This window comes from Rhineura floridana, chromosome 3 (genome assembly GCF_030035675.1).
Source record: "Rhineura floridana isolate rRhiFlo1 chromosome 3, rRhiFlo1.hap2, whole genome shotgun sequence".
Taxonomy (NCBI): domain Eukaryota; kingdom Metazoa; phylum Chordata; class Lepidosauria; order Squamata; family Rhineuridae; genus Rhineura; species Rhineura floridana.
This window is the reverse complement of record NC_084482.1, coordinates 24,272,557-24,294,523: the sequence shown is the minus strand read 5'-3', so window position 1 is coordinate 24,294,523 and position 21,967 is coordinate 24,272,557. Positions and strand designations below refer to the sequence as shown.

General features: G+C 45.8%; 1 protein-coding gene across 1 annotated transcript in view; it reads left to right on the top strand.

Moving 5' to 3' along the window:
- The window catches only part of MAP3K12 (mitogen-activated protein kinase kinase kinase 12), a 126,205-nt gene that overhangs the window by 414 nt on the left and 103,824 nt on the right, over positions 1–21,967 (top strand). The window lies entirely within an intron of this gene.

The window sequence follows — 21,967 nt, the reverse complement described above, 5'->3', positions numbered from 1 at the left end:
GGGGGACCGAGAAGCTCACTGCTGGGCGCAAAATCTGGATGATGGGGGAGGGGAGAGAGAGAGAGAGGTTAGGAGAGGAGAGAAATGATAGCGGGCGGGGAGGGGGAGAGGCTCGGGCCGCCCTGAGATGTAACTGGTGGGGGAGGGGAGATCTGGTCAGATGGATGGAGAAGCGATGATGGCGCGGAAGAGCAGGGATGTCCAGTCCGGATGATGAGACGACGAGAGGATGCTTTTCCCTGCTCTCTCTCCTCTCTCTCTCTCTAGTCTCCAGCATTTAACCTGATGCTAGCTCTGATCTCTGCTTAGCACGCCGGAGGGGTTCAGCATTCTCCGTCCCCCCCTCTCCCCCCTCCAATATTTAGTGGTTCCGTTTGCGTCCCCCTTCAAGGATCAAGGCGTAGGAGGAAAAAGGCGCGGGTGTTGTATTTTGCCCTACAAGTTGATCTGACGGAGCAGCTCCTTCTCCCGCTACCTGCTTGGATGGCTGCAGGGACAGGAGAGGGGCGCCGCCGAAATCGAAGGATGGAGTGTGGATGAAGGATCGATGTGCACCACCGGTGCCTCCGAGTGGGTTTCTCCCTCGGCTCTTCAACACACACACCCCACCACTCTTTGGTGCCCGCTTTGCTTAGAGCCAGAGATTGCTGCGGGCAAAGAAGGGATGCGGCGACTTCCAGGCCAAGCTGACTGAGGCTGCCTTCCCGGCTGCCTGTTTTTGCCCGCGGAGTGACCCTCCCTGGGTCCTATGGAGGTTGCCGGAGGGAAAGGAGAAAAGAGAAGTGCGGGAGGCAGATGGACTGAGATTCCCCAGGGATAGCAGCTGGGGAAGGGGGAGGGGGAGCCAGGAGCCTGGCAGGCTGGAATTGGGTGGGGGGGATGCTGTTTTCATGGTCTCCAGCGCCAGACACATACAAGAGATTGTGTTCGCACCTCTCACTATCTGATTTGGAATAACTGCCAGTTCATAGTTATTCCAAATTAAATACAAGGTGCCAGCCCTCAAAGCCTGCCTGAAAACCACAGCTTCTTATGTGGAAACCCTAGTATTAGATGTTTGGGATTTACTATATTTACTTAATAGTAAGGAAACATACTCTGCATGCCCTCAGAGACACTCTCTCTTATTTGTTATTGGTTTTGTGTTCCAGATCTGGCACTCCAAGAACAGATTCTGGAGGCTGAACCCATAGCTCATATGTTATGCTCCGAGAATGATTGCCATCACACTGGCTCTATATCCAGAATACCAGCACAAATTAGAATCCCCACTTGGCCTATAAAGCGAGGGAGGGCAACCCCCCCTTCCCTTTTCATTTTTAAATTACCCTGAATATGGTAATCGCTAGATTGCTAAATGGTGTTAGGGGGGTAGCTAATTCCCATTAAGTGAATCTGAGAGTATGTTTCTAATGGTGTTGGAAGAGCACAGCCCTGGTCTCTTTTCCCCCATGGAAGAAGTGTGAACCAAGGAGAAGGGTCCAGGCAAGGAATGCCTTGAAATAGAGCAAAGGGAAAAGATCTAGCCCCCCCCCCGCTCTGCTTCTCCATCCATCTGCCTCATTTTGATAGTCTCATTATGCAGACTTTGGTAGCGTTTCCCCTGCCTTCTTATTTTTTAGGGAAGGGGGGTAAGGTGGAGGGAAGCATGAAGTATCAGGTGAATATATGCTTCCACAATATGAAGCACAAAGGCTAGGATGGGGCTTATAAACCAGAATATAGACAATAAAGATTCTTGTTTTGCCACACACTTCCTCTATGACCTTGGGAAAGTCGCTTATCTCATGTAGGCCCCCAGTCACCACAATAGTCATGCCACATGGACATGAAGGGTGCATGGGAGTTATGTTACTACTGTATCCACTAAGGGGTACATAGATTTACAGAAAGAGAAAGAGGGAGAGGTAAAAATGTGATCTGTTCAGCTGCTGCACTGGTTGGGGAGGGGTGTGTGTCAGTATATATTCCTGCTAATGAGATTTTGAGCTGGAGATTCACGGAAGCTTAGTAGAACCTGCCCTGCCTCATATACAGGGGTTTGGGGGAATGATGCTCCTAAGCAAGTCTGTCTTAAAAAGAAGAGGGCATGGAAGCAATCTGCACTTCATGGCATTGTCCAATAGGGGGCACTACACACACCCCAGGTCAGATGCAAAAGGAGTTAGCTCAAAATCCCTTGAATTAGTGACGGGTAGATTCTCTGATCATGCACTAGGCCGGAGAAGACCAGTGTGCAAGAAGAGCAGAGCATGCCCAAAGTAGTATTCACTTCCCTTGCCTCTCATCAAGGTGAGGCTAGAGAAACACTTGGCTAGAAACCCTTGGAATTCTTAAAGGTCCACCGTCAGATTTCTGAGCACCCAGAGGACCAGTCTTTTGAGTTCTTCCATCTCAGCATCAAAGCTAGTGTTCTTCCTCTTTTCTTTCCTAAATGGAGACTTGCTTATATTTAACACACCTGAGGGTTCTGCCGCACTGTCACAGAATCTGCTCTTGGAGAGGGACTCCAGTGCAGTGGTAAAGGATATGTGCAGTAGATCCCAGGGTCAGACTCTAGCAAAAGGATCAGGCAGTGCAAAAGACTCTCTGCCTGAGACACTGGAGGGTCACTGCCAGTCAGAGTTGGCAATCCTGGGATAGATGTACAAATAGTTTGGATCACTATATGACAGCTTCCTATATTCCTATGCTGTCCAGTATTTGGAATCCTGAGAATCCCAGGTTCAGAAAAATAATGGGGAAAAGGGGCTTCTAATCCTTATGAGAACCACCTAGAAATATTTCCATATACTTCATCTTTACCACTGCTTCACTGACCAAAATGTTCAAAGTATGGGGGAATATTACAGCCCATATAAACATTTTTTTTCATCATTTATTTCAGCCTTCCCCAACCTGCAGCCCTCCAGATGTTTGGACTACATTACCCCTGCCCACTGGCCATGCATGCTGGGGCTGATGGAAGTTGTAGTCTGCAACATCTCTGGGGGCCCAGGATGGGGGATGGCTGATTTATTCAGATTTGTTGCAAAATCCAGGATACCTGATTAAAGAACACTCGCAGACCTGATCTGAGTTAGGCCCATGTTGCCTGGTCACTCCGTATTTCCACTAAATCTGACCAGCACATGCCTGTAGAAGAGCACATGCCTTTCAAATAAAAAAGCTCCAGGTTCTAACTATGCCATCCTCAGGCAGCAGATCTGAAAGAAACACTTTCCTGAGCTTCTAGAGAGCTGTATCCACAGTACAGGAGTAGATGGATACTTGGTTTGACTTGATTATCTATCACTTTTAGCATTCTCGCCATGGCCTGGTCTACACAAACAACCTAATGAGGTGGAAGAATCATGTGATGATATACCAGACTATACCATCTCATTCTGTAGGGGCAGGGAACTGAAGTCCAGAATCCTTTTTCCACATTAAAAAAAATAATCTAGCTCATCAGGGAAAAATAATCTAGCCCCCCCAGCTCCTTTCTGTGCAAATTTTCTACTTGCTAGGATTTTATTTGTTTATTAATTTGAAAAAGGTAGCATTAACACGCACACCCCAGTTTGCAGCCTGAACTGGTGCAGTACATTTCGGTCACCTCAGGACTCTTACCACTTTATTCTCACCACATTCTTCTGTATGTGTAGCCCAGGTCTGTACCAGCTTCTGATTTCTGATGCTTCAGAATACATCTTAAATGTTATTTGTTTCATTTTGTTTTGTTTGACACAAAGGATACTTGTCAGATTTTTTCTGGCATGTGGTGTCCTGAAATGATTTTGGCGCAAATCTGAAGACTGACAACCCCCATTTAGGGGTTGCACCTCACAGACTGAGACATTTTGCATTAGAAGGAGCTATAATGACCTGATCGGTTCTGTGTATTTGGGAAAGGGCTGTGATGAATTTCTCTCCCGTTACCAGGCATTTGAGGAAGGGCGGTAGCTCAGTGGTAGGCCATCTGTTTTGCGTGCAGAAGGTCCCAATTTCAATTCCTGGCTTTTTAAAGTAGGGTTGGAAAAGACTCTGGTCTGAAACTCTGGTGATCCTCTGTCAGTAGACAATACTCAGCTAGATGGACCAATGGTCTGACTCAGTGTACAGCAGCTTTCTGTATCCTGTGTTCCCAAGCTGGAGATGTTCCACCTCAACAGTCAGAGGCAGTGTGCTTCTGAATACCAGTTGCTGGAAGTCACAAGTGGGAAGAGTACTGTTGTACTATGGTCCTGGTATGTTCACGTTCTGCTTTGAGGTCTTCCTGTTGGCATCTGGTTGGCTACTGACAAAATAGGATGCTGGACTAGATGGGCGTTTGGTCTGATCTTGCAGGCTCTTGTTATGTCTCCATCACAAGCCTTCATCAGTTTGTAAAGTGGCTTTAACTGTCATTGTGTTCCCCATCACCACCACAAAAAGAAAACAACAACCCAAAGGAATGCTGGGAGCTGAGATTCTGCTTAAAGGATAGGGAAATAGTTACTTCTATGCCCTGTACTTGATATATACACACTAAGGAAGGCAGCACAGTATTCAGTTTTTCTTTGTACTAAATTTATAAACTATATGTGCATTATGAAAATTAAAGAAATTGGAATATTATTTATTTTTGTATATACTCTTTCTAGTAGAGGTTGGGATAACAGCTATCCACAAGTCTCGCACCCTGGCCAGTGGAAATACTGCTGAGACGAAGCTCAGGTGAAAAATGCAGCCATCCCCTCTCACTTATTAACATGAGGACTAGACCAGCAGTTCCACTTGAACATTGCTCGTGATCTTGGTGGACTACTTCGTCGGTTTTTCTGCCTGCTGTAGTAATTGTAATGCACTACACTGGATGCTGTATGATTTTTAATTGTATTGTTATTGCTGTTTTTATTTCTTACATTGTATTGCTTTTTGGAATTCCAATTTGCATTCCATAGAATTCAAATTGTAATACAATAAAATACAGTATAAGAAATAAAAGAAGCATTAAGAATACAATTAAAAATCATTATGAATATTAAATGTGGATGTGCCGTGGACCACCTGAATGAACGGACCACCTGCGGACTATGTTTGGGAACCCCTGGCCTAGACTGTTGGGTGGATCTCCTGTTGGATCTCCTGCACAAACCTCACTGAAATGAAATGTAACTGTGCAGGAGCACTGTTAGACAAAAGATGTTCCCAATGGTTTGAAATCCATAATTAAGATCTGTTTACCTATTCATTTAGGCCATTTTATCCTGCCTTTCCTCCACGCAACTCAGGGCAGTGAATGTGGATTGTCCCATGCTCCACTTTACCCTCACAACAACCCTGTGAAGTAGGTAAGGCTGAGACTGGGCCAAGGTCATCCAGGGTGCTTTGGATAAGTGGGGATTTGAACATCATCTCCCTGGTTCTAGTCCAACACTCTTAACTGCTACAGCACACTGGCCCTCATTCTGCCATCCTTAGTGGTAACCCAAAATGCCAGAGTTTGTTTCATGTTAAGGCTGCCTTTCTATTGAGTCCCCCATTTGGGGCCAGAGTTTTCACCAGACACTGTCCACATAGTTTAAAGTCTATCTTCTAATCTATAACGACTAGAATCTTGCTTTTAAAAATGGGTGGGGGGGAGATGTTTGTTTTTATTTTTGATTTTTAGTCCCTCAACAGAACTACAGTGTCTAGAATTCTTTTACGGAGAAGCCTAACATTGGAAAGGCTTGAGCCTAGTTAAAATGTGTAGTATAGGTGTACCCTAGAACTAGATTTCCTCCTTGAGCCAGAGAATGAATGTAAACATCCTTGCTCCTTGCTCTAATCGCCTGGCAACAATACCTTCTGGGTTAATTTAAAGCACCCATCGTATGTGCATATGTATAAATGCTCAGTCCTTGCTGTGAGAGCAACTCCTTCCCCTTGATGGAAGCATGTGATTAGCGTGGATTATACCTGTTGGGAGATAGGGGGGTATGCAAGATTGCTCTCACTGGGTCTCATATGCACCACAAATGCTTTCTCTGTGCCAGGATCTTTGATTTCAGCCTGTGTTTGAGGCATTACTTCCCCCCCCCTTTGTGATTCTAGCTGTGGTGGTGGAATCAGATCCTTTAAGGAAGGAGTTTCCTGCTGAGGTTTAGAGACAGCTATGATTATGGATGTGTATTTTTGTCAGTGTTGCATTGTTGGAAGTGAGACCCTATGGTGCTCCTCCACTTTCCTGCCAATGTGTCCCTTTGTGAAAAACCACATCCAATCAATTCTCAAATTTTAAGCAGTGTTCCGGGTACTGATGGACAGAATCCAATAGAATTTATGATGAAAACTTGGCAAGCCCAAAATGGCTCTATCCAGAAGAACTTCGTCTGTGAGCCAGCTCCACTTCATAGCTCTGATTCAGTGCAGCCAATAGAATTATGGTGTGTGAATGAGGTGGAGGGGAAGGGATGCCAATTGGCTGAGTTGCTTTTCACGTCAGAATGGTCTCAGTTCATATTCATCTGACTTTGCTGATATCATCCTGGCAGGACTTGTGGTAGCAGAGAGTTCTGATTCTGGGAGAAGGGTAGACTAAACACTACTAGGAACTGGGTTGTGGGAGAGTTTGTTTAGTGACATGGGGTTGTGTCTTTTGATTTCTTTTGGTGCGAGGTTCTGGTCACCTTGCATCAGGTGTGGGGTGCCTGTGGCCTTCCAGAAATTTTTGGACTCTGGCCAATTGTCAGGGATGATGAGAGCTATAGCCCAGCAACATTGGAAGGGCCACACCCTGGGCCCTACTCTGGCCTACATGGACTATGGAGACGATGTAATTGCAACTAATAACAACAGTATAATACTGAAGAGCTTAAATATCATGATAAAAGCATTTCACAATAAATCTTACACTCTTTTAACCCAGCCTCATCCTTACCAATGGAGACATGACAATAATACTAAGTATTAAAGTATTATTGATTCCATTGTTAGACGCAAGCAGAGTTTAGTGGCTTCCCTGGGACTTGCCCAATAAATGCCTGGCTGAACTAAGATTTGTACTGGAGACTTCCTGGCCCATAGCTCAGCCCCTTAACCACTACACTACTTCAGGTCTTGGAAGGGACTTGTAAAGTGTTCTAGATGGGTCGTGTTCTAGAAACATTAATCTCTTAAATGCATCATACCCCCTTTTGCTCTGGAAAACATTCTCAAGGTCCCTGAAGGTAGATTAGTTAAGGCTTAACAGTCATTAACCTTCCTGTTGTATTCAGGGTGAAAAGAGTGGTCGAGCGGATGCTTTGCATGCCAAAGGTCCTAGGTTCAATCCCAGCATCTCTAGGTAGGGCTGGGATATGTATTTGTTTACTTAATGTCAGTAATTTATACCATGTCCTTTAGCCAAAAAGGCTCAGAGTGCAGTTTATAAAAATCCGTAGTAAGACAGCCTCTGTCCTCCAGTTTACAACCGAAAATGACATGACATACGAGAAAAAAGGATGGGGAGGGAGGAGGAGAAAAATGAACTGAAGGCATCAAGTTATAGTACTTATAATGTGTTTATATAGTTCTGTGTATACAGTTTTTAGCTACCTAGGGAAAGAAGCCCTCCCTGGGGGGGGGAATCCTCCACCCTGCCCCCCACCCCACCCTTGGCCAATCAGATCTGAGAGAAGAGCAGATGACAGTGTCTAGGCCAAGAGGACAGGGCTGCTTCTAAATTTCTTTCCTTGGATAGCTGACTTAATGACAATTGGAATCATCACAGGAGGGGGCTTGATGGAGTTGCCCTTATCTCCTTCCCAATATCACTGGCGGTTCTGGCTGTCTTGAGACTCAGCAAAGAGCAGCCCCTCCCACAAAGTACCAGCACCTCAGATCAGATCAGAGAGCAAAGGTGATAACAATGTCCAGGCCAGGAGGCCAGGGCTGCTCCTGCCCCACAAGTACTTTCCTTAGTCACCTGACTTGACAGCAAGGATTAGTCCCTGTTTGAAATGCTGGACAGTCACTGCCACTCAGTGTCAACAGTACCATGCTATAGAGACCGATGGTTTGACTCGGCATAAGGCAGCTTCCTGTGTTTCTCGGTCCTTACAAATACAGCGGGGGATCTAATCTGCATTCGCGTAGCATTCCTTGGTATGGAACCAGAAGTTAGCAAGGTCTTGTATATGGGGTCCCAGGGTCTTGCCCTTCCCTTAGGGGTCTCCACCAGTGCCCCTGCTCCGCCTTCTTTGGGAACCTTAATGTGCGCCCATGTGCTTTCACTGAAGGTTAGAGCTAAGAAGCATAATCAGCAACTGCATGCATGTTTGTGGCGGAACCTGTGCTTAGAATCGACTCTTTATCTAGGCCAATTCTTGAAAATCCAAGAGAGTTACATTTAGGTGCCATCCCCAGATTCATACTGAAAGCATTGCCCATAAATATTATGAATTAAATTCAAATATTAGTTCCCATTACTAAAGGAAGGTACAGGAATGAAGACACTTCCTGTGGCAAAATTTGGAAGATAGGAGGTAGACTGAAGCATTTGATGATGGTGTGCTCAGTTTATATAGCTTAATAAACATGCAAAGCTTCTCTTGCACTAACGTGTTTTAAGATAAATTGATTATGTTAAATACATCTGTGGAGAAGTTGAGCTTTGGCAAGGCATTCTGATTCAGTTTAACAGCTGCTATGCTAAGTTGCTTCCACATTGGTTCTCTGCTCTAGAAATGCCATCCTGTGTTTTCTCATTTTTTCAGAGAATCTAAATGACATCATTGTCAGTGTTGCAGTCTAGTATTTTCTGTGTTGTTCTCCCATGTTTTTTCAGAACTGATTTGCGGTAAATTTTCTACAATTGCAGAATCAGTCTGTCCAGTATAGATTGCTGTGCCTTTAATTAAAAGTTTCCTGTTCACAAGTCCTGTTTGTTTTATTTCTTCCTGTTGATCATCTGGCAATCAGTAATGAACAAGTGGGACCTGCATCAATATGTTGCAATGTGTAGTGCTCCTGTTCAGGATTCTAGCCAGCCATGTCCTTTTTCAGAATACTTCATTCCGTTCCCCCTTCTTCTGGTTTTCTGTTCTTTTTTCTTTTTTTTAATAAACTGGTTTTTTGTTCTGTTCACCATCAGTCAGTCAGCATTCCATGGCCAATGAGCATGCTTGGTCCTCATTGGGCAGTTCTCAAAGTCCCTCCCTTTTATATTTATTTTTTTAAAAAAAATTTTTTGTACTTCTGCAAATCAGGGTTTCCCTGAGCCAGTAATCTCCTTGCTTTAATCCATCAGAAGAAATAAAATGGACATGACCTGCAACCAGGAAGCTTCTGATTAGCAACGGAAAAGAATTTTGCTGAATGGGACATGTGAGTAAATATTATAGATCTTGACTGTAAAGAAAAGCATTCAGGATAATATAGGGGCATGTTGCATGCTGTGTGGAACTTCCACTTTAATTCCGTTTCCAGTGACCCTGATCACAATGACCATTATCATAGGTGCTTGGTTGAGAGGATGGGTGAGCATTTCTGTATCCCCACCACCACCTAAGATAATGAGTGAGATGGCCAGTTCATGCAGAGTCCAATATGTGCTGGCCCACTGCATGTGATCCTTCCCCCACTTTTCTTAACTGAGGGTCCAGAATATTTTAGAAGTGTTTTGTGTGTGTTTTATATATGCTATATTTTCTGCAGGCATTGTTCATGAATTGTATGTGTGTGTGGGGGGGGGGTTGTATGTATTATGCTATAATCCATCCTGAACCCTGCAGAAAGAGCAAGCCCAAAATCTAAATAAGTGAGAGCTAATCTGTGTAAAACCCAAATGAAGAAACAAACACTTGTTTGTACTTAATGAATGCGACTGACCTGGATGATAGCAAACTAGCCGGAAGTAACAGAATAAGAATCATGGGTGTTTTTTTAATTACAAATTGAGGACCCGCTCTCACTTGGCTCTGTATACCATCCCTGTATTTAGTGCTCTTGAAATTGGATTGTATTCTTCCTTTTTCAATTTGACTTGGAGCATGTGTTTATTTGCATACCTACCTACTGTTGCCATCTCCACTAATTTGCTACATTGAAACAGGCTCCCCAGGTCTCAGCCCAATAACTTTTCCATATCAGAAGGGGAGCTCTGGAATGTGTAAAGTGCCTCTGAGCATCTCCAGAATGCCTTCCCCCCCATTATGGAACCTTTGCACTCGCTCCTAATTGTGCTGTCTGGATGAAATCCAGGCTTCACAGCTGTAAAGCCCTCAACCCTTAACTACATCTGTCATTTCTTCTAATTTTACCTATTCCCCAGAAGTCTAGCTGCCATCTACCCCTTCTGTCATCTTCTCATGCTTAGACGTTCTGCTGTGTTAAGTTGCTTTTACTCTGTTACAGGTCTTTGCTTGTTTCAATGTTTTATTTATTTCATCTGTATCCCACATTTCCTCCAAGGAGCTCAAGGTGGAGCACTTGATTCTCTCCTTACTATCCCCAACACACCATTTTCTCTTCACATCAACCGTGTATGGTAGGTGAGGCTGAGAGATAGCAACTGGTCCAAGGTCACCCAGCGAGCATCATGGCTGAGTGGGGATTTGAACCCAGGTTCCTTCAGTTCCCAGTCAAACACTCTTAACCACTACACCACATTAGTCCTCTCCCCTACCCTTTAACTGTTTTTGATTTATCCCTGATAAGATAAAGCAGAATGTACATTGTTTACCTAAAAAAAAAAAAAACCGTGTTCACAAGCCTGGAGCGTCTCCTCCTCTTGGTTCTCCCTGCAGAAGAGCTCCTTCTTCAGCAAACTTCTTTCCAGATCCTCTGTAACCTCACCTTTCCCCATATCACCTTTGGCCCCTGACAGTCCTGTAGTCAGTCTCTCCTCTACCCACATTCTATGGAACAGAGGTGGAGAACCTCAGGCCAGGGGGCCAAATGCAGTCCTCCAGACCTCTCTCTCTCTGGTCCTTGGAACTCTTGCCAGGCCACACTCCTCACTGGCACTTCTTCACATCCTGAGTGTTTCTACCTGGCCAGACTGAGTTCTTGAATTCTGATAATGCGTCTTGCTTGTCTGGATGGAAGATAGAGAGGTATGTGTGTGTGTAGAAAGTAGCTCACCATACAAAGGTAAAAATCTACATTTGTTGCTCCACCCACTTTTGCCTCTGGCCCCACCCATCACTGGCATGAGGCCCTCAGAAAGTTGCCCAGAAGGGAATGCAGCCCAAAGGTTCCCCAACCCCAGCTATATAACATCACTCTTCACATAGTTGGTCCTTCTTTGGAGAAGAGCTGTAGCTCTGGTTAAACATCTGTTTTGCATGTAGAAGGTCCCCGGTTCAATCCCTGGCATTTCCAAGGAGGACTAAGAAAAACCCTTGCCTGAAATCCTGGAGTGAACTGTCGCCAGTCAATGTCGTCAGTACTGACCTAGATAGACCAATAGTCCATCTTCTTATAAGCCAGCTTCCTATATACATAAGTCTCTAACAGTAATGAAACAGGCTTGTGGGAGTGGTAAGGGGCCTCAGAATAGCTCAGCTACACAGGCACATGAGGCAGCAGCTTGACGCTGCCTCATACTAAGCGGCATCTGACATTCAATGAGAAGTCTATGAGGCTGAGGGATGGGCTTGCTCCCTGCGCAAACTGTATTCTCTCTGACTTCACTGGGGAGTCTGTGGAAGATCTTCCAGGGAAGCTCTACCAGGGATGTCTAAAGATCTTCTGAGGAGACTCTCGCAAGGTAGCTGTGTTCCCTTTAGGTTGATGCCGTTTGCCCATCGACCAAAGACAAAGGCTAGGGGGAGGGGTGCTGGCTGGAGAGGCAACTGCTTCTCCTCCTCCACCTGACACAAAGCTGGGCAGCTGGGCACTGCAGGGTCCTTGCTGCACCTCCTGTTCTTGGCTAATTAGGCCTCAGGCAGAGGAGGGGCAGGCAAGAGGCCTTGTGCTCTCGCTCTCTCCCTCTGGATGAAGGGGGTGGGAGAATAGGAAGGGGATTGGCAAGGAAGGCCTCGCAAGGCAAGGAAAGCGACTGTGTGCAGGGTGGCCAGAACTGGTACCTCTTGCTTGTCACGCCATGCTCCCCAAACACCCATTAGCCTCCCTTAAGGGCAGCGTCCGTTGACAATGGCACTCTAAAAGGCTGTGGATGGAGGTGAGAGGGGGCAGGGAGGGGGCAGGCTTAACACTCTGTGTGGGAGGCAGAGTCCAAATTTTGCACCACCAACAGCAAAATCTTGCATCCATATAAACGAGGCAGATTAAACACATTCAGGCAGCCCAAAATATTTTGGTATTTTATAAGAAAAGTGAAATGGCTTTTGGTGCGCACCCTCCATCTCTCTCTCACACACACCCTTACACTGTAGGCCACTAGGGCTATGAATTCGTGTATTAAGAAACTCAGCCTAATCCTAAACACAAATTATGTTAAATTAAAGACCTTTTAGTTGCTTATTCATCTGCCTGGTAACCAATTATTCAGTTGATTAATCAGTTAAAAATATAAATTTGTATGTTACCCAAACATCAGCATGAGTGCCTTTTTTGCAGAGCTTGGAAAAGTTACTTTTTTGAACTACAACTCCCGTCAGCCCCAGCCAGCATGACCACTGGATTGGTCTGATGGGAGTTGTAATTTAAAAAAGTAACTTCCAAGTTCTGCTTTTTTGAGATATTAAAGAATGGGTGAGATAACTGCCATCTAATAGACCAAGTGCATGGTTGAAAGGAAAGGCCCCCTTTACCATTTTCTTTTTCATCCCGTTTCGCTGACATGGAAAAAAACAAGATGTGTGTCTTTAGCTTTCAGTTCGCAAGGGTTAAAACTGACTTGCACTGATAAAACAACTGAATGGGGAATGTTTTTCACCCTAAGGGCCACATTACTCCTGCTCAGGAGTACGCTTTGTTGACTTCAATGGGACTTTGTCCCAGGTAAGTGTGTATAGCAGGCTTTACCAAGCTGGTACCCTCCAGATGCGTTGGACCACAACTCCCATCAGCCCCAGCCAGCATTCTGGGGCTGATGAGAGATGTAGTCGAAAGTATTTGGAAAGCACCCGGCTGGCAAAGGCTCATGTTTATAGGACTGCAACCTAATTTTTTGTCATTTTATCACCTTTTAATGATGCCCCAGATCTTCCTAAGATGGTTGCCTAACTCTGCTTGTTGTGGACCTGTTTTTGTTTGCTCATTTTGTTTTTAGCTTATAATACTCTGTTAAAGTGCTGTATAAATAATGCATAATAATTATTATTGCTATTTACAAGATACCAACTTTAACTCTATATAACTCTGAAGTGGAGCACCAAACCGAATGGGGCACAGGGCTTGATGCACAGGCTACTTGTAGCATTTCCTGAAATGCAAGAATTGACCATTGCAGATATACTCCCATTTGTATTTGTTTTATTTTTGGAGTGTGGGGGAGGAGTTTGGAAGTTAGGAGAGGAAACTATGGAAAACTTGGAAATTGGTAGCCACCAATATGAGTGGGATACTAGCTATGGAAAAGATCAATTGCTGGCCTCACCTCTTCTGCCCTTGACCACTAATTGCTTTTTTCAAGCCTTCTGCATGGGGCTCCCAGTGTGATTCTGTTGGTTATGTGTCATGGTTAGATGTGGCTGGCTGGCTGGCTGGCCCATGTCTGAATACTCACTCATCCATGAATTTAATTCATGGGTCACTTTGGGAACGTGATTGTCTCTCCTGGCCAAAATAAACATTATGTGCCCTGTTTACACATCAAGGAGGGGTGCCGTTACATATAATGAAGCATGTGGGTGGAGAGAGAGGGCCCCTCCAGACATCCTTTTTATTGCACATTCATGATGATTTGTGCTATCTCGATGTTATCAGGGTGGTTACATGCAATCCCGCTTTCAATACTGTTTGTGCCTGTAAAGATTTTGAGGTGGTCACACTTCTTCACTTTCAGTCAGTGCAGATCCCATAACTTCCTGCTGAAATCCCGTAACTTTTTATGCCACAAATGTTCTGGCTTATTTTTGTCCTGCTTTTGTTGTGTTCTAGCCCTTCCGGACAATAATAATGTGGTAGCATTGGGAAGCATTGCAGAAAAAACTAAAGAAGCCAGCTACATCCAACATAATTTCAAGCACATGACTTCCCCCGAGGAATCCTGGGAACTGTGATTTTCCTCTCCCAGAGCTACACATTCTCAACACCCATAACAACTCACAGCGCCCATGATTCTGTAGGGGAAGTCATGCGCTTTAAATGTCCATTGCATGTGCTTTAAATGTATGGTGTGGACCTGTGTCAAGAACATGCTGCAGAATACACTCGCAATAAAACACCAGTTTGGAGGGGCCCAAAGAAACACCATCATACCTAACGGTACTCTGCTGCTTTAAGTGGTTTATCCCCAGTACAGCTCTGATACCAGAAGTGACTTAGGCTTTCTGTCAAGGGCCGTCTTTTCTTTGCCAGGTGGGACCAAAGCCAGTGGTGAGAGAGGCCAGAGCCCAAAGTGGGTGGGGCACTCCCTTTCTCTCTCTTTCTGCCAGCCCCTTTCCTTCCATTTCACACCTCCTTGCCTATGTGGCGTAGTGAGTGTTGGATTACGACCTGGGAGACCAGGGTTTGAATCCCCACACAGCCATGAAGCTCACTGGGTGATCTTGGGCCAGTCACTGCCTCTCAGCCTCAGAGGAAGGCAATGGTAACCCCTCTCTGAATACCGCTTACCATGAAAACCCTATTCATAGGGTAGCCATAAGTCAGAATCAACTTGAAGGCAGTGCATTTCCATTTTGCCACCTATATGAAATTAGGACAAGGAGCAGCCAGTAGGCCAGATTACACACCTACACACACACTTTACATGTGAATGGGGTCAGAGTTGCGTGATCACATCCACACCATACATTTAAAGCACTCTTGTGCCACTTTAACAGCCATGGCTTTCCCCAAAGAAACTTGGGAACTGTAGTCTGCCTCTGTATTGGAATTGCTGTGTTGAATCTGCATCTGTGTTGGAATTGCTTTTTAATAGATTTTTAAACCTTTTTAAAAATGTTTTTAAAGATGTTTTGTTTTAATATGTTTTTAATAGTTCTTGTGTTTTAATATATTTTAAAGTCTGTTTATATGATGTTTTAAAATGTTTTTAGTGCTTTTGTTTGCTGCCCTACTGGGAGAAAGGGCAGGATATAAATCAAATAAGTAAGTAAGTAAGTTTGTTAAGGCTGCTGAAAGGTGTTAGGAGGCCCTTCACAGAGCTTCAGTTCCCAGCACCTTTAACAAGTGACAGTTTCCAGGATTCTTTGGGGGAAGCCATGACTGTTAAAGTGGGATAAGAGTGCTTTACGTGTGTGGTGTGAATGTGACGGATAAAACATCTCTGGTGTAGTTTGCCAGTATAGCTGCCCTGGCCTAGTTTGGCCAGCCTAGCATTATGCTTAAAATTTTAAAGTTCTCAACTAAGATGTGCAGGTAGGGCTCACTGCATGGACTTGAGGAGGTGAGTTTGGCAGTAGAAGGGAGCAGAACCTTCTCTGCAGTAGTCCCAAGAATGAGCTTCCTGAGGAGGTGCAACATAGGACCTCCTTACAGTTCAAGAAGCTCTGTAAAGCCACCTTAAGTGGACTTTTGGTGAGTCCATCCACAGTGACAAATTTCTATGGTGCCTACTGTTGACTGTTTTGAGCTGTAATGATGGTGGTAGCTGCTCAGATTTAGTGATCTTTCAGAGTTTTCTGTTTGATCTAAAAATTGCTGTGATCATTTGTGAGCTGTGGTAAAGGCAAAATAAAAATGTTTTAAATAAATGCCTGTTCATACCCACTGGCATACTGATAAAATATACTTCCCCTAATTGCTATGTTTAAAAGGTTTCAACTGTGTTGGGTTCCTGTTCCCCCTTGGGCTACTGTTTGGGTGCTTGCCATGGGCTTCCATTGCTTACTGCCTTGGGAACCTAAGACCCAGGGATTGAATGCGGCTCTCTGGGCCTCTCTATGTGGCCCTCAGGACTCTCCCCAGGCCACACCCCTCTTGGGCCACACTTCTCACTACCCCCTGCTCGACAGCATCCTCGATAGGGTTGCCAGGTTCAGGGCCTGAGACTGATCCTGTATCTTTAGGAGAAGAGAATGTCAGCCAAGTGCAGGTGTTCTTGCAACACTGTAATGGGAAAAACCACAAGGTGGAATTCTCCCTTCCCCCTGCACAACTTTTAAAGATACAGAAGACCTCTTGGTTGCCAGGCCCAGACTCCAAGAGGTCTTCTGTATCTTTAAAAGTTGTGCAGGGGGAAGGGAGAATTCCACCTTGTGTTTTTTCCCATTACAGTGTTGCAAGAACACCTGCACTCGGCTGACTTTCTTTTCTCCTAAAGATACAGGATTAGTCTCAGGGATTGAACCTGGCAAGGCTAATCCTCAAGTGCTTTTGCCTAGCTGAAATGCGTCCTTGAACTGTGATCATGGTTCTTCCTTGCCTGGATGGAAGATGGAGAGACGTGTGTGTGTGTATGTGATGTAGATATCTATGACTTTTGTATGCTTGGAATGTAGCATATTGTACAAAGGTGTGAGTTGCATCCTTTGCTCCATCTGCATTTTTCTTTGGCCCTTTCACCACTGGCGTACAGGAAGGGAGGGAATATGGCGCTTGAGCTGGAAAAGGTTCCCCACCCTGCCCTCTGTGGATTTCAGTATGCCATTGCAAGCCACCAGGAAGAAGTGGTCTGCGGCAGTTTAGTGACATCAGTGAATACACATTATTTATTATTTATTTATTAATTAAGCTTATAAACCGCCCGACTAGCAATAGCTCTCTGGGCGGTGAACAAAATACAGTAAAATCATAATACAATACCACAGGACATAAAAACAATCAAAAATCAATTACAACAATTTGTATAAATTTAAGTTAAACTAAATTAAAATGCTTCGGTGAAAAGAAAGGTTTTCACTTGGCGCCGAAAAGAAAACAGCGTCGGCGCCAAGCACACCTCCACGGGGAGACTGTTCCACAATTTGGGGGCCACCACCGAGAAGGCCCTAAATCTTGTCACCACCCTCCGGGCCTCCCTATGAGTCGGGGCCCAGAGGAGGGCCTTCGTTGTGGAACGTAGTGTATGGGCCGGTTCATATCGGGAGAGGCGTTCCAACAGGTATCGTGGCCCTGCACCATATAAGGCTTTATAGGTTAATACCAACACTTTGAATCTAGCCCGGAAGCTTATTGGCAGCCAGTGCAAGCGAGCCAGAACAGGTGTTATGTGCTCGGACCTCTTGGTCCTTGTTAGCAGTCTGGCTGCCGCATTTTGCACTAGCTGTAGCTTCCGAACAGTCTTCAAAGGTAGCCCTACGTAGAGCGCATTGCAGTAGTCTAAGCGTGAGGTTACTAGAGCATGTACCACTGATGTAAGGTCCTCTTTACTCAAATAGGGGCATAGCTGGGCTACCAACCGAAGTTGGTAGAACGCATTCCTTGCCACCAAGGCTACTTGAGCCTCAAGTGAGAGGGAAGAGTCAAAAAGGACTCCCAGACTACGAACCCGCTCCTTTGGGGGGAGTGTAACCCCATCCAGGACAGGGTATATATCCACCATCCGATCAGAGAAACCATCTACCAACAGCATCTCAGTCTTGTCTGGATTGAGCTTCAGCTTGTTAACCCTCATCCAGTCCATTGTTGCGGCCAGGCATCGGTTCAGGGCATCGACAGCCTCACCTGAAGAAGATGAAAAGGAGAAGTAGAGCTGCGTGTCATCAGCATATTGATGACAACACACTCCAAAACTCCTGATGACCTCACCCAACGGCTTCATGTAGATATTAAAAAGCATGGGGAACAAGACTGATCTCTGCGGGACTCCATATTGGATGACCCACGGTGTCGAGCAATGTTCCCCAAGCACTACCCTCTGGAGACGGTCCGCCAAGTAGGAGCGAAACCACTGCCAAGCAGTACCTCCCAGCTCCGCGAGCCTCCCCAGAAGGATACCATGGTCGATGGTATCAAAAGCCGCTGAGAGATCAAGGAGAATCAACAGAGTCACACACCCTCTGTCTCTCTCTCGACATAGGTCATCATACAGGGCGACCAAGGCTGTCTCAGTACCAAAACCGGGCCTGAAACCCGACTGAAATGGATCTAGATAATCGGTTTCATCCAATAACGCCTGGAGCTGGTCAGCAACCACTCGTTCCAGGATCTTGCCCAGGAATGGGACATTCGCCACTGGCCTATAGCTATTAAAATTTTCTGGGTCCAAGCAGGGCTTTTTCAGAAGTGGTCTCACCACTGCCTCTTTTAGACAGCTAGGGACCACTCCCTCTCGTAAGGAGGCATTTATCACTTCCTTGGCCCAACCAGCTGTTCCATTCCTGCTAGATTTTATTAGCCAAGAGGGGCAAGGATCCAGTACCGAAGTGGTTGCACGTACCAGTCCAAGCACCTTGTCTACGTCCTCGAGCTGAACCGTCTGAAACTCATCCAATAAAACATGACAAGACTGTGCTCCAGACACCTCACTAGAATCAACTGCTATAACTTGGGAGTCTATGTCCCGACGGACATAGCCACAACACAGCTCATTGTTTGTGTGAGTTGGGTCAACTGTAATGGGAAGAACAGGTGCACAAGATCCCTATCCCAGCTCAGTGACTTTGCAGTATTTATTTTTTCTTACATTTATACCCCACCTTTTTTCCATCAAGGAACCCATGGTGGCATACGTGTGGTTCCCAGCTGGTCTCCCATCCAGACACAGACCTGCTTAGCTTCAGCAAGGTGGTGGCTTTGTGTGCCTTCAGACCACGTTCTGGGACCAGTGAAGTGATACAATACACATAAGAGCCCAGTCACACACACCCCATAAGACCATTAAGTCCAGAGTCTGAACCTGAGCATGTGGCCCTGGATTAAGAATCACTGCGCTAAATGGAGCGTACAGGGGATGTGAAAAAATCTGCCCTTGGCTCTTTCATCTTACCTCACCATGCTCTGCTGCTTTAACTTGTTGCCCCACACCACACTATCACCACCAATATATTTCCAGCGTCTGAGCTAGTCAGAGGGGAAACAGCTTAAGCAGTGGGGCAAGGCAGGGGGAGAAGGCCAGGCTTTGCTCCCTTTTCCTAGCATGCTCCTCCCTGCCCCTGCTTTGCAGTGAAATAAGCATGTGCATGTCTGGTTTGGCCCTAACAAGTTAGCAGCCTGAGGGGCTAGTTGCCTCATAGCGGGCACATATGAACCCTAAGGCACCATGTAGCCCAGCAGTGGGGAACCTTTTTCAGCCTGAGGGCCGCATCCCCTTCTGAGCAACCTTCTGGGGGCCACATATCAGTGGCGGGCAGGGCCAGAGGCAAAAGCTGGGGGAGCACTTAATGTGAATTTTCCCTTTATACGTTAGGCCACTTTCTACACAACACCCTCTATCCACCATCCAGGTCAGCAACAAGCATCCTCAGATTTCATGGACATGTTCTAGCCTGGCAAAAACACTCCAAGAGGATGTGAATCAGGGTCCGTGAGTGTTGCGGCCTGGGGGAAGTGGATGTAGCTGCGGGTGTGTGTGACATGGGGAGAGTTCCGAGGGCCAGGTAGAGAGGCTTGGAGGGCCACATTTGGCCTCTGGGCCTGCAGTTCCCCAACCCTGACTTAGTGCATAGGCTGCGCCTGAGGCTAAAGGGGGTGATAGCTCAAAGCATCTGAAGGGCGTCAGGCTGGTGAAGGTTGGATTATGGTAACACCTCTGGGAGCTCATCTTGGAAGACCTTTCGCCAGTGTCATTTGTATTCTGTACTTCATACACCTGGTCCGTTTTGTGTCAGTTTTGTGTGTGTTTGGGCTGATGAGTCACTTTCCCTCCCTCTGGTGTCTGTCCTAGATGGGGAAATGTGTATCAATTACTTCTAATCTCTGTTAACAGTCTCCCTCTCTCTTGGTTCCAGGAAGCGCGTTTGTGTTTTCCTGTTGCTGCCTGAATCATTATGTTTTACTGTTGAAATTTAATGATCGTTGTCATTATTATGATGACAACTCCAGTAGAAAGAGAGCAAGGAAGTTGGTCTGTGTGAGGCTCGTGTTCATTTCATGAGAAGATGACTTCAGTATGTGCCCCTTACATACTGGTATGTTGCTGCTGTAGCATTGGGGCTAAGAGACTGAGCTACAAATCAGAAGGTCCCAGTTTGAATCGTGCCTCCACCACGTACTCACTAGATGGACTTAGAACAGCCTGTCTCCCTCTCTCAGCCTCCGTTTCCCCCATCTACAATATGGCAGATAATAATACTGCCTTACCTTATATCAGGAATGGGGAACCTTTTTCAGCCAGAGGGCCACATTCCCTTCTGGCCAACCTTCCGAGGGCCACATGCCAGTGTGGGCAGGGCCAGAGGCAAAAGTAGATGGAGCAACGAATGTAAATTTTACCTTTGTACTGTAGGCCAGTTTCTACGCAGACCTCTCTCTACCCTGACCAGGCAAGCAAGAGTTCAAAGACACATTCTGGCCAGGCAAAAACATTTGGTGTGTGAAGAAGGGCCAGTGAGGGGTGTAGCCTGGAGAAAGTTCTGAGGGCCTGATAGAGAGACCTGGAGGGCTGCATTTGGCCCTCAGTCCTGAGGTTCCCCATCCTGCCTTACAGGGCTATTGTAAGGGTTACAACTAGATAATGTATGTGATGCGTTTGGAACCCTTGGAAGTGTCTTGCAGATGTTAAGTATTATTACTCTGACTCCAGCAGTGCAATCCTGTGCACGTCTGCTTGGAAGAATTCTTGCTGTGTTATGTGGAAATTACTCCCAGGTAGGTGTTTATCAGATTACAACACAAATCTATTTGCGCACATGTGAACATTTTGTCATTTCCTAGGGTCCTTCGGTCTACCAGAGATGGGGAGGGTGTGAGGAGAGACAGGCACGTTCCTTCATACGTAAGAAGAACAGCTGAAGCGTATTCTAGGATATCCTGATCCTGTGTGGTCAGTGGGCTCCTTTTACATGAAAGAATGGTATGGCTAGTACAACATAGTTTCCCTGAAAAATCCCGACAGAAGTAGCGCTCTTTGCCTTTTTTCATGGGAATGCAGCCTTGCATGGTGTGTGTGCCAGCTGTTATGTACATATGGCTGCTTCACCTCAAAAAGGATATTGCAGAGCTGGAAAAGGTTCAGAAAAGGGTAGCCAAAATGATCAGAGAGATGGAGTGACTCCCTATGAGGGAAAGTTACAATATTTAGGACTTTTTAGTTTAGAGAAAAGGTGAGTAAGAAGTGTACGGCAGAAGTGTATAAAATTATGAAAAGTGTTGTGAAAGTGGGCAAGGAAAAGTTTTTCTCCTCGCATAACACTAGAAACTTAAGCTGAATGTTGGGAAAGCAAGTACTTCTTTACACAGCGCCTAGATAAACTATGGAATTTGTTCCCAGAGGAGGCAGTGATGGGCACCAACTTGGATGGCTTGACAAGAGGATTTGGCCCATTCATGGAGGAGAAGGCCATCAGGGGCCACTAGCAGTGATGGCTGTGCTCGGCCTCCACAGTTGGAGACAGTCTGCTTCTGAATACCAGTTGCTGGAAACCGCAGGAGAGGAGAGGGCTGTTGCGCTCAGGTCCTACTTGTGCGCTTCCCCCAGGCGCCTGGTTGGCCACTATGAGAACAGGATGCTGGACTAGATGGACTATTGGCCTAACCCAGCAGGCTGTTCTTATGTTAACCTAGTGCCCTCCACATTTTTTGGACTACAACTCCCTCCAGCCCCAGCCAGCATAATGTGAAGGCTGCGGTACAGGATTGCAGCTTAAGAGTCTTTTCTTTTCATGGAAAATGCAGGCGGACAGTGTTTTTAAAAAAAAAAAAAAAAAAAGCCCACACATCCCTGGGGAGAGCCAAGTTACGTGAAGTGCGTAGGCACTGTAAAAACAGAAAATGCCAGTTAGATTCCACCAGTGGTGCAAGTAAGGGGGAGGGAACTCATGCAGGTATTAACCACATTTCTCTTCCTTTAGCACAGGAATGGGGA